The 9,543-nt window shown below is 30.9% G+C and overlaps 1 long non-coding RNA gene across 1 annotated transcript; it reads left to right on the plus strand.

Annotated features, from left to right (window-relative positions):
- Nucleotides 1–581: 581 nt before the first annotated feature.
- On the plus strand, nt 582–4,065 carry LOC136272180 (uncharacterized). The gene is made up of 3 exons (XR_010710126.1): nt 582–969; nt 2,051–2,116; nt 3,869–4,065. It is a non-coding gene; the product is annotated as an uncharacterized lncRNA (long non-coding RNA).
- Nucleotides 4,066–9,543: the final 5,478 nt, after the last annotated feature.

A 9,543-nucleotide genomic window follows, 5' to 3' on the forward strand; every position in this document is an offset into this window, starting at 1 on the left:
GTGACAGGACTGAAATTGACACGCCCTGTTTATCGATTGGTCTGAATCTACAGCGACCTAAGTAAACTCACGGACTGCACAAAATAATCATGATGATTCCAGACTCAAAGTCTCACAGGAGACGATTTGGCTGTTTCTTTTAGCTAACGTACTTATGTACATTAACAGTAATTTAATGAATTTTACTAACTTTTCATAATCAGTTTATTAATTAGTTAAAGAAAGATGTTAATATAAACAATAAAATGCTTTCTTTGATGATTCATGCGGGTTATGAAGGTAGCGATCATTGCAGGAAAATTTACATAACCCTTTGCGAAAGTTGCAAACATTGTAGGATCCAGAAACCCCTACACCCTCCCCAAAAATGATCGATAGAGTCACGTGTACATAATTGATACATCTGACTCCCGGAACTCAAAATCACTTTGACCATGTATTTACATTTCATTCCCCTATTAAATTGCATTGAATGATTTGAATGATATATACATATGGGTATATCCCTCTAACTATTTTTAGAATCGGTAGGACAAGAAAGAAACGCCTTTAAGCAAAATAGTCCCTATACTTGCAGAGTGTATATACATTTATTGGGACATTTTAAATCAAAATGCTTGACACATGTCAGAAAAGAGGATTTGCAATTTTTAAAACAAGTGTCAAAATTGAATTATCATTTGAAGAAAAGAATTGAAATTGTTTGATGTACACCCTTTCCAAAACTGAGAAATTCCCTACTTTTACTTTCATTTTCAGAGTTTTTCAATACAGACGCATTTTGCCGGAAAACGAATCTGACTTCAAACCACGAAATTTTAACAGGAAAGAGACAATTTGATGAGCTTTCATACAAGAGGTCCCTCGTTGCTGAACGAAAATTAGGGCCGGAGCTATGAACCATAACGTTAACATTACCGCCTATGGAAAATGCATTAGTGGACTATACCCATATTGAGCTCCATGCTGGTAAGGCATATTTCTTGTTTATTTGCAATTATTACGATAAACGTGCATTTTTCTTTTGTACGTCTTCTCATTTATGTGAATAAACTAAATTTCCAACAAGTTCAACAAGTTTAATCATTTAATAGCATATTTTCCAAAAAATATCCATCTTAACCCCCCCATCCCCCCGGGATTTTCAAAAAACCAATTTAAATTAAAGAAATTGTGATTTTAACTTGAATGTAATTTATTTTGAGTTTTTAAATAAAAAAAAAAATGAAAATGTAGGTGTGTTTCTAATTATATATGAGTTTAGAAGACATTTTTATAAATTTTGAGACCAAATATCACTTCGGGTTTTAAGTGCGATCATTTCAAGCGAGCAAAAGTGAAAGTAGAAAAGCAGAAAGTTTCCGGTGAGGAAAAATACTTCATTCTAGCAGTGTCCAGCTATCTAAGATTAGTTTGCATTGTAATGGAATTGTATTAGTGTCCGGTAGGTTCCAATTCTATATTTATGATGATAGATTTGCATTAAATTGGAGTAAATTATTTTGTCATGCATGTGACATGACTATGTACTAAAGATGTAGGTATGCACTCTTTAACATGTAGAAGCCTACCATGTTGGTTAGTACTTAATCCACAAAATCTATCTTTGTTTATCATAATCAAAATTGAATGAAATTATCAGTAATCATTTTAAGTAGATATTTACTAGTATTTATTTATTCATTCTATTGAAAAAATAGATCAATATGTTGGGGTGGGGGTTGATATTGAATGTTATTGGGGGGGGGGGGGTGTTGGTCTTTAGGCTGTATAGATGTGTTGTGCATGAAGATGTAGTTATTGTTGCCTATCTGTTCTCTCTTTCTGTATCTTTCCCCCTCTCTCTAATTCTCTCTGTGTCTCTCTGTCTGTCTCTCTGTCTGTCTGTCTGTCTCTCTCTGTGTCTGTCTGTCTGTCTCTCTCTCTCTCTCTCTCTCTCTCTCTCTCTCTCTTTCTCTCTCTCAACATATGGCTGCTTTTGATATGGAATTGCAAATGTTGGGAATAGTGTTGGATAATGTAGAATTTAATTCAATACATTTCATTTTAGATAACATGTAAATTGAAATGGTAGTCTTCTTCAAAGAATAAAACACAACAATGAGCCACACTTGATGTAAGTAAAATTTATTTTTGTATCTTCACTCGTCCAAGTTTAAAAGAAGGAACCTATAAAAACTATATACCCTGCATGGCCAGTATTTTACATGCAGATAATTTAGAATAGTATAGATACTGGGAAACTTTACATTGATTATACATATTTCACAGACTTTGTGGGTATTTCTTGTTCTTCTGGATTTTGAACTTTAGTTAAATGTAGACTCTCTTCCACAGGATATGTCTTGATAATTTTTGTTAAATTTGTTACCATGGTAACAATATACAAGAGTAAAAGAAAAAATCCTTATTAGCAAGTTTCTTTTCCCTATGACATATATTTAATGAGTTAAGGTCAAGATCTACTAAATGATTCCAGACTGTCTCTTTGTTGCTAGACCATTATGACGTCATAATTGATTTAATGAATCTTTTCCCATATTTTACGGCTTTAAAGGAATTATGTAGAAAATAAAACGATATTTTGTCATTATATATTTAATCACGGGAAAAGTAATCCCGATACCTATATTCTATGTGACATCATTTTAAAGAGGAGGTCAAGAGCTTGTTGATAGCCATTTTTGGAGAGATTGTAGGCATTCTAGACATATTTCATTAGTCAAAAATTTACAAAACTCTAATATTAGTTACTTTTATCCTTCATATTTCATATAAAATGACTGTTTAAAACGTGATTTTTTATTGTGTTTACCAAAAAATTAAGCCCCGGTACACCCTATGAAACAAAGATATTGTTATGAAGCATCATTAAAAGAGTTTATATCTTGAATTTCATAAACCTGTAGGCACCTTTCATTTACTAGATCTTGACCTTAAGTCATGGTGCATTTGTTCCGAAATTAGGCTTAAATAAAAGTTCAGCAAATATTACACTTATATGAGTAAAAACAAATCATCACTATGACGTCATTATGACGTCATAGGTGAGGTAATCTCAAGCTAGCATCAAAATGGAGCAAAAACTGAATTGAGGGCCTCACATTATAGATTCATATAACTTTATTATTTATAAACCAATACCTACATGTAATACCTTGATGGATAGGGAAATTCCTATACTTTTCTTTTTTACCTTTTTCGTGGTGTTTGAAAACAATTCTTTTTTGTAACTTAAGAAAAACTCATGATTTTTACGACAACAATTTTATAAAATCAGACATAATTGAGCTTTTTCATAAGAATATGAACAAAATAAATTTGGTAAAATATTGAATGTTTATGTTTTACATGTATTTTAATCCTTGAGATTAAAGTTTCCTCAATTTATGCAATTTGAAGAGCATCGAGTGCCAATGAGCTATATGTTGTTTAGGTAAATTATGACTGGACTGTTTCTTCAAATTTCATGCATGTGTATCAATGCTGCAAAATCCATAGTTATGTATTGAATTTTTCCAAATTTGGAATCATGGTTCTTTATAGTGTCTAGAGTGAATATATAAGCTAAGAATTGTAAATAACCACAATGACTGTTTTATATTGGGTATATCCCTCTAACTATTTTTAGAATCGGTAGGACAAGAAAGAAACGCCTTTAAGCAAAATAGTCCCTATACTTGCAGAGTGTATATACATTTATTGGGACATTTTAAATCAAAATGCTTGACACATGTCAGAAAAGAGGATTTGCAATTTTTAAAACAAGTGTCAAAATTGAATTATCATTTGAAGAAAAGAATTGAAATTGTTTGATGTACACCCTTTCCAAAACTGAGAAATTCCCTACTTTTACTTTCATTTTCAGAGTTTTTCAATACAGACGCATTTTGCCGGAAAACGAATCTGACTTCAAACCACGAAATTTTAACAGGAAAGAGACAATTTGATGAGCTTTCATACAAGAGGTCCCTCGTTGCTGAACGAAAATTAGGGCCGGAGCTATGAACCATAACGTTAACATTACCGCCTATGGAAAATGCATTAGTGGACTATACCCATATAACACAGAAAACAAAATCACTAAATCTAGCGCGTATTAATACAATCTTCCTTCAGTATACCATGAAGAACATGACTAACTCTCCTAGCGACTTCAGCCCCGATCACTATTATATTTATGCTGACAAACATTTCATTGATGTTAATATTTTTCGTTAGTTAAATGAATACAATTAATTCATTCAATTTTAAACCAAAGATTACATTTATTTAATCGAAAAATGGGGGGGGGGGGGACTCTGAAATCAGAATTGATGGCGTTGTGCACTATTTTTGTATGAATAATTCGACTTTTCCAATTACTCTTCTATCAATTGCGCATCATTCGTAGAAGAAGAAAGATGTTTTGAAATTTAAAATATTTTATTAATTACATGACTGTAATTTTCACAGAAAAAAGAATCTGATTTTTTAAACACTGAAATTTAGAATTTTGTTATTCTTTTATCTTTCCGAACTCCGAAATATCTACGTTACTAAGCCCTAGACTGCCCCTCTACAATATACATCTTATGAGTTTGGTGTATACTACCCGTGTGATAAACCGTTGCCCTATCAAACGGGTGATGCTTTATCAAATACTTCCGGTCACACCTTTTTTTGCCACAGCCCATCCCTGAAATGCTACAGTGACCTATTTCCGAAAATTTTTACAACCCAAAATTCATTTAAAGGAATCCCATTCCTAAATGTTCTTGTGTCAAGAATTTCTTGAGAAGTATATCATTGAAATCTTTACATAAAACATATTTTGAAAAATACAAAGATAATGGGAAGTCAGTGTTCATCCCTCTGAGTTATGGTCAATTTGATTTGACCTTTTTGCGCCTAAACTATATCCACCACCCACAAAAATGTTTTACATTTATACACAAATATGCCACTAACTTTTGACACTTTATTTATATAATCATGCATTTTCACAGTTTTCTTCTGTGCTTTTTCCGCGTTGAATCCATACTATTATCAATTCTCATTGCTCCATGACGTCCGGTGACATCATCTTTCTAGTGTATTTTAATGAAGACTATCCGTAATTGTTTTCTCTCCAACGAGCAATATATACTGTTATAATTTGGTATATGTACATAAAATACCACAACAATACTCAATTTATAAGTTTTATTATTATTTGTTTTCAGGCCCAATTTATAAAACCATTACTCTCGACATTATATAGTTTATTGTTGCACATCACACATTTTTGCCGAGCCTAATAATTTAATTTTTACAATGAATATTTTTAAAAATCTTTTGATATACATGCAAAAGAATATTTTTTTCTCAATTTATTAATTAATGAAGAGCCAAGTTGATATTCGATTGCAAATATTAAATCGTCAAATTAAATATAGGCATGTAGAATCATTGGTTTTTTCATGCTCGTGAAAAAGAGTTTGTATTAAATGATGACAAAGATAGCAGTCATGGTGTAAAGCTAATTAAAGCTAATTAAAGTTGTTAAAACATAACACCTTTCTATCTATGAAAAAAACCCACTAAAAGGCACCTGATCAATGAAAACTTACAATTATGTTACATCATCCTCGGATATCTTAAATACAAACATCAAAGAATTCAATCCGAATTTAGGAACAATTGATACAGAAGCAAATGTTAGTAAAAGTATTATTAAAACTTTTTATATTTAGGATATTTGTTTTCATAAATGCTATCAGGATTTCACTTAAAATACAGATAAACAAAATCACGGATTTACTTGCTTTATACATCCCAAGCAGACCAGATAAAAAACAAAGCTTTAATCTCTGTCATTTTGCGTCATTTTTTTTTTTTAATTTTGTACCTTTTAGTTTTTAAATATTGTTTGACGAAACCAACTTAACGTTTGCTCTTTCCTATAGTCTCAATATTAAATGAAATAGTGTTTCATAGAGAGGCCGCTGGCCCAGATCAATGCCACGCTCTAGTACCCCCTGCCCTTGCGTTGCTATGGAATACAATTGAAAGAGAAAATAAAGCAAGCAAGAATATAACCTATTTTTATTTACTTTTTCTGCTATATACAGCCAACAGCGCCAGATTTCCCAGTTTTTAAAATTCAAACTTGTTCACAATAAATTCATTTGGAAAACATAAGACATTTCTCATTTCGAGTGTGTCGGGCACATAAATAACTGAAAGCATGTGACCTGAATTTATTTATTTTTAATACATACTATAAATTAAACCAATTTTGATAAATTTCAATTTAAGATTGAGTGATATTTATATTAAAAACAGTAAAGTAGTTTGTCCCACTATTGTCCTTAATGCAACAAATGTTCTAGTTTCTTGCTAGGTAGAAAAGACTACATAAAACTGACAGTAAATAGGATTTAAAATATTGCTAAAAGTAAATCTTTTGAAAGATATCTATACCTATTCACGTATTTTACATATGTAGTCCTTCAATAACAATGAAAAGGCTCTTTTTCTTTCAATTCCATTCCGCTGGAGTCTTTCAAGGTCTAGTAGAAATTGAATAATTTTGAAAAAGTTGTTATTTTTCCCTTGAAAATGTTTTTTTTAGTTGTGTTCGTATCATAATTTACTTTTGAAATATGTTTTTGAAACATTGATCGCCGGGCAAGTTAAATTAATTTATACTTTTGAAAACAATACAGAATGTTACAGTTTTTCTAAATAAAGTTTTTCTGTTGGGAGATACTCAGATATTCTTTTCTTTTCTCCAGGTTTAATTTTTCCGGCACTTTTTTCCTGATTTTGTTTTTGTTAAAAACAAAATACACTTATCAGCGAAGTTGCAATCAATATGACCAAAAAAAAGAACTTCGTCAATATGTCCCCTTTTTATACCCACTACATTTCGTGGGGGGGGGGGGGGTATTATGGACATCTGATTTTATTTTATCTATTTATGGATGGATAAAATATTTTTTTGGAAACATAATATCGTAGTTTAAAGAAGGTTTTTATTTATTTTATGGACATCTGATTTTTTTTTTTATCTATTTGGTTCTATGAATAATTTCACTTTTATTTAAGTAACTGTATTTTATAGATGGAAAAAATATTTCTGGAAACATAATTTCGTAGTTCAAAGAAGGCTTTTGATTATTTCATACGATTTTTGAGATCTCTTTAACAGAAAGTAACAAATCCTTTTTGGTTGCAAGTAAGAGACTGTAGAGAAAAAATTGTTGTATGTAAATACCTGTATTAAGACGTCAAAAAGATCAATTTAATAAATTCGTGAATTTTACGGTGGCAAATTAAACCTTCCGCAAGAAGAAAATGCTTTTAAAATCCGGTGGATTACTTATATGAAGAAGCATGTCATTCAATGTAACAAAAGAATTCCCGGTAAGATAAACGACAAAGTTTCGTTCGAATAAATTGTATTGTCCATAAATTATGACTGAAAATCATTTAAGTATATAAAACAAGTTCAGACATTTTGTCAATAAATGTCAGACGTCTTAAAGATAAATCACACGTATATGAAAAAGGTTCATTTTCAGGTTGATAATCTAACCATTGAATATCGATTGTTTTTTTTTTAGATATTAAGAACTTATTGTATTGAGATGAAAAAAATCAATTTCTGTTTGTCTGTTTTTCCTTTATCTTTTCTAACCTTTTCTAATATGTACATACACTGCAACGTATAACGAGTACACGTTTAAGAAAAAAAAGGTAGTTTTAATGGCTTTTGAAAATAATTGAAGAAAAAATACAAGTCTAGCGACAATGCATTACACGGTGTAATGGTTTCTTTCATTGTTATCTTAACAATCATTAACAATACCAAAATTATATATTAAAAGCATGGTTACATGAACTCGCTGCATTGTGTTTCGAATAAAATAATTGTTTTTGGGAGTTGATTTTAATCAACTTTCCTATGCAGTTACTCTGGCAACCCGAAACTGAAACAGTGTTTGGACCTAAGCACAAATCATCACCGCTGACATGAGTTAGTTCTTGAAAATTATCGATAAATTCGATGTAATGGACGCTGAAGCATTTTTTTAAGGAAACGTATATATAAATACCTAAGAAATAGTCAGATTTTAAATAGTACGAACAATTTAGAAGTTTTTTGCAGTCGTGTGTATTCCTACGGCAGAGTTCATTATAGTTTCGTTCAACCATCGGCTGTCTTAGAGGTCGCATCTTCAAGCTATCACGTGATCTGGTATCTCTTAATTGTTGGAGATTAACGGAGACAGCCGAGCATCTTGTTGAACGAAACTAGAGTTCATTATTGGTTGGATCCATGCACTTTTTGAAATATTTCGAATACAGATACATAGTTTGATGAAATCAATTCTATTTTTAAATATTACACAGCATGATTCATACGAGGTTTTCTCGAAATTCTTGTCGGAAAAGTCCGAAAATCCATATTATAGAAATGTGCGTAATTCAAATAGAGATTAAAAACTACTTGCCAAGCAAAATAACATACATGTATCGTTGATTTCAAGATAAATAATAATCGAACAAATCAACTCCCGTCAGTACTCCAGTACTTTGATTATTTGATGTTATCTCGTTTAGGCGGGGCTTGCAGTAATGACTGTTTCTTATGACAGTCTGCTCATAATCTCAACAATAATACTATATGTATGATATACAAGAAAAACTCTGATCGATTGAACAATTTGTCTAAAATAAATACCTTTTCACATCTTTATACTTCATCAATCGATTTAGAACTCTCTCTCTCTCTCTCTCTCTCTCTCTCTCTCTCTCTCTCTCTCTCTCTCTCTCTCTCTCTCTCTCTCTCTCTCTCTCTCTCTCTCATTTTAAGCATCTCCAATATTTAAATATTTAAGACTTTTTCAGATATTGCACAACAATACAATTTTGTGCAAAAATCAAATCTTTAATTTCAAAACTGTATTTGATAGCAAGAAACAAGACTTAATTTTAAAAAAAATAATCAAAAATACTTCATAGTGATTTGATCTTTTCACTATTAATGCTTGAAAATATAAATATACAAACCTTTATGTAGATTGACACCGTCGGTCCTCTTGTTGTCACTGTAGTCTATTTCTATAAACCGTCTTTTAAAATCGTATAGATAACCGTCAAAGTTTAAATCTTTTAATTCAAATGCTATGAGTTTGAGAAGATAAAACTTTATTTTGGTAATATTGAATAAATGATTTTTCGGCAGATCATGGAGAAAGTAATTTTAATTTGCATACTGGTAATACATGTATATTTGATAATATGTATATTTTTTGCTGTTTCTGTATACAAAAGTCATGATTTACTGACAAAGATATTATTTTCATTTTGGTTGCAATGAAGATCTTTTAAGCGCATTACATATAATATGGTCGATAACGCATTATATACATTGGATTGTATATTTTGTTGTCCCTTTCCTGTTCTCAATGACGGTGGGTCAATTTATCGGTTTTTAAATCAAATATATCACTTGATAAAATCTCTTCTTACTTAACACAATTTTAAAACATTATTTTAAGTACGTTAAGTTTC

This window comes from Magallana gigas, chromosome 2 (genome assembly GCF_963853765.1).
Source record: "Magallana gigas chromosome 2, xbMagGiga1.1, whole genome shotgun sequence".
Taxonomy (NCBI): domain Eukaryota; kingdom Metazoa; phylum Mollusca; class Bivalvia; order Ostreida; family Ostreidae; genus Magallana; species Magallana gigas.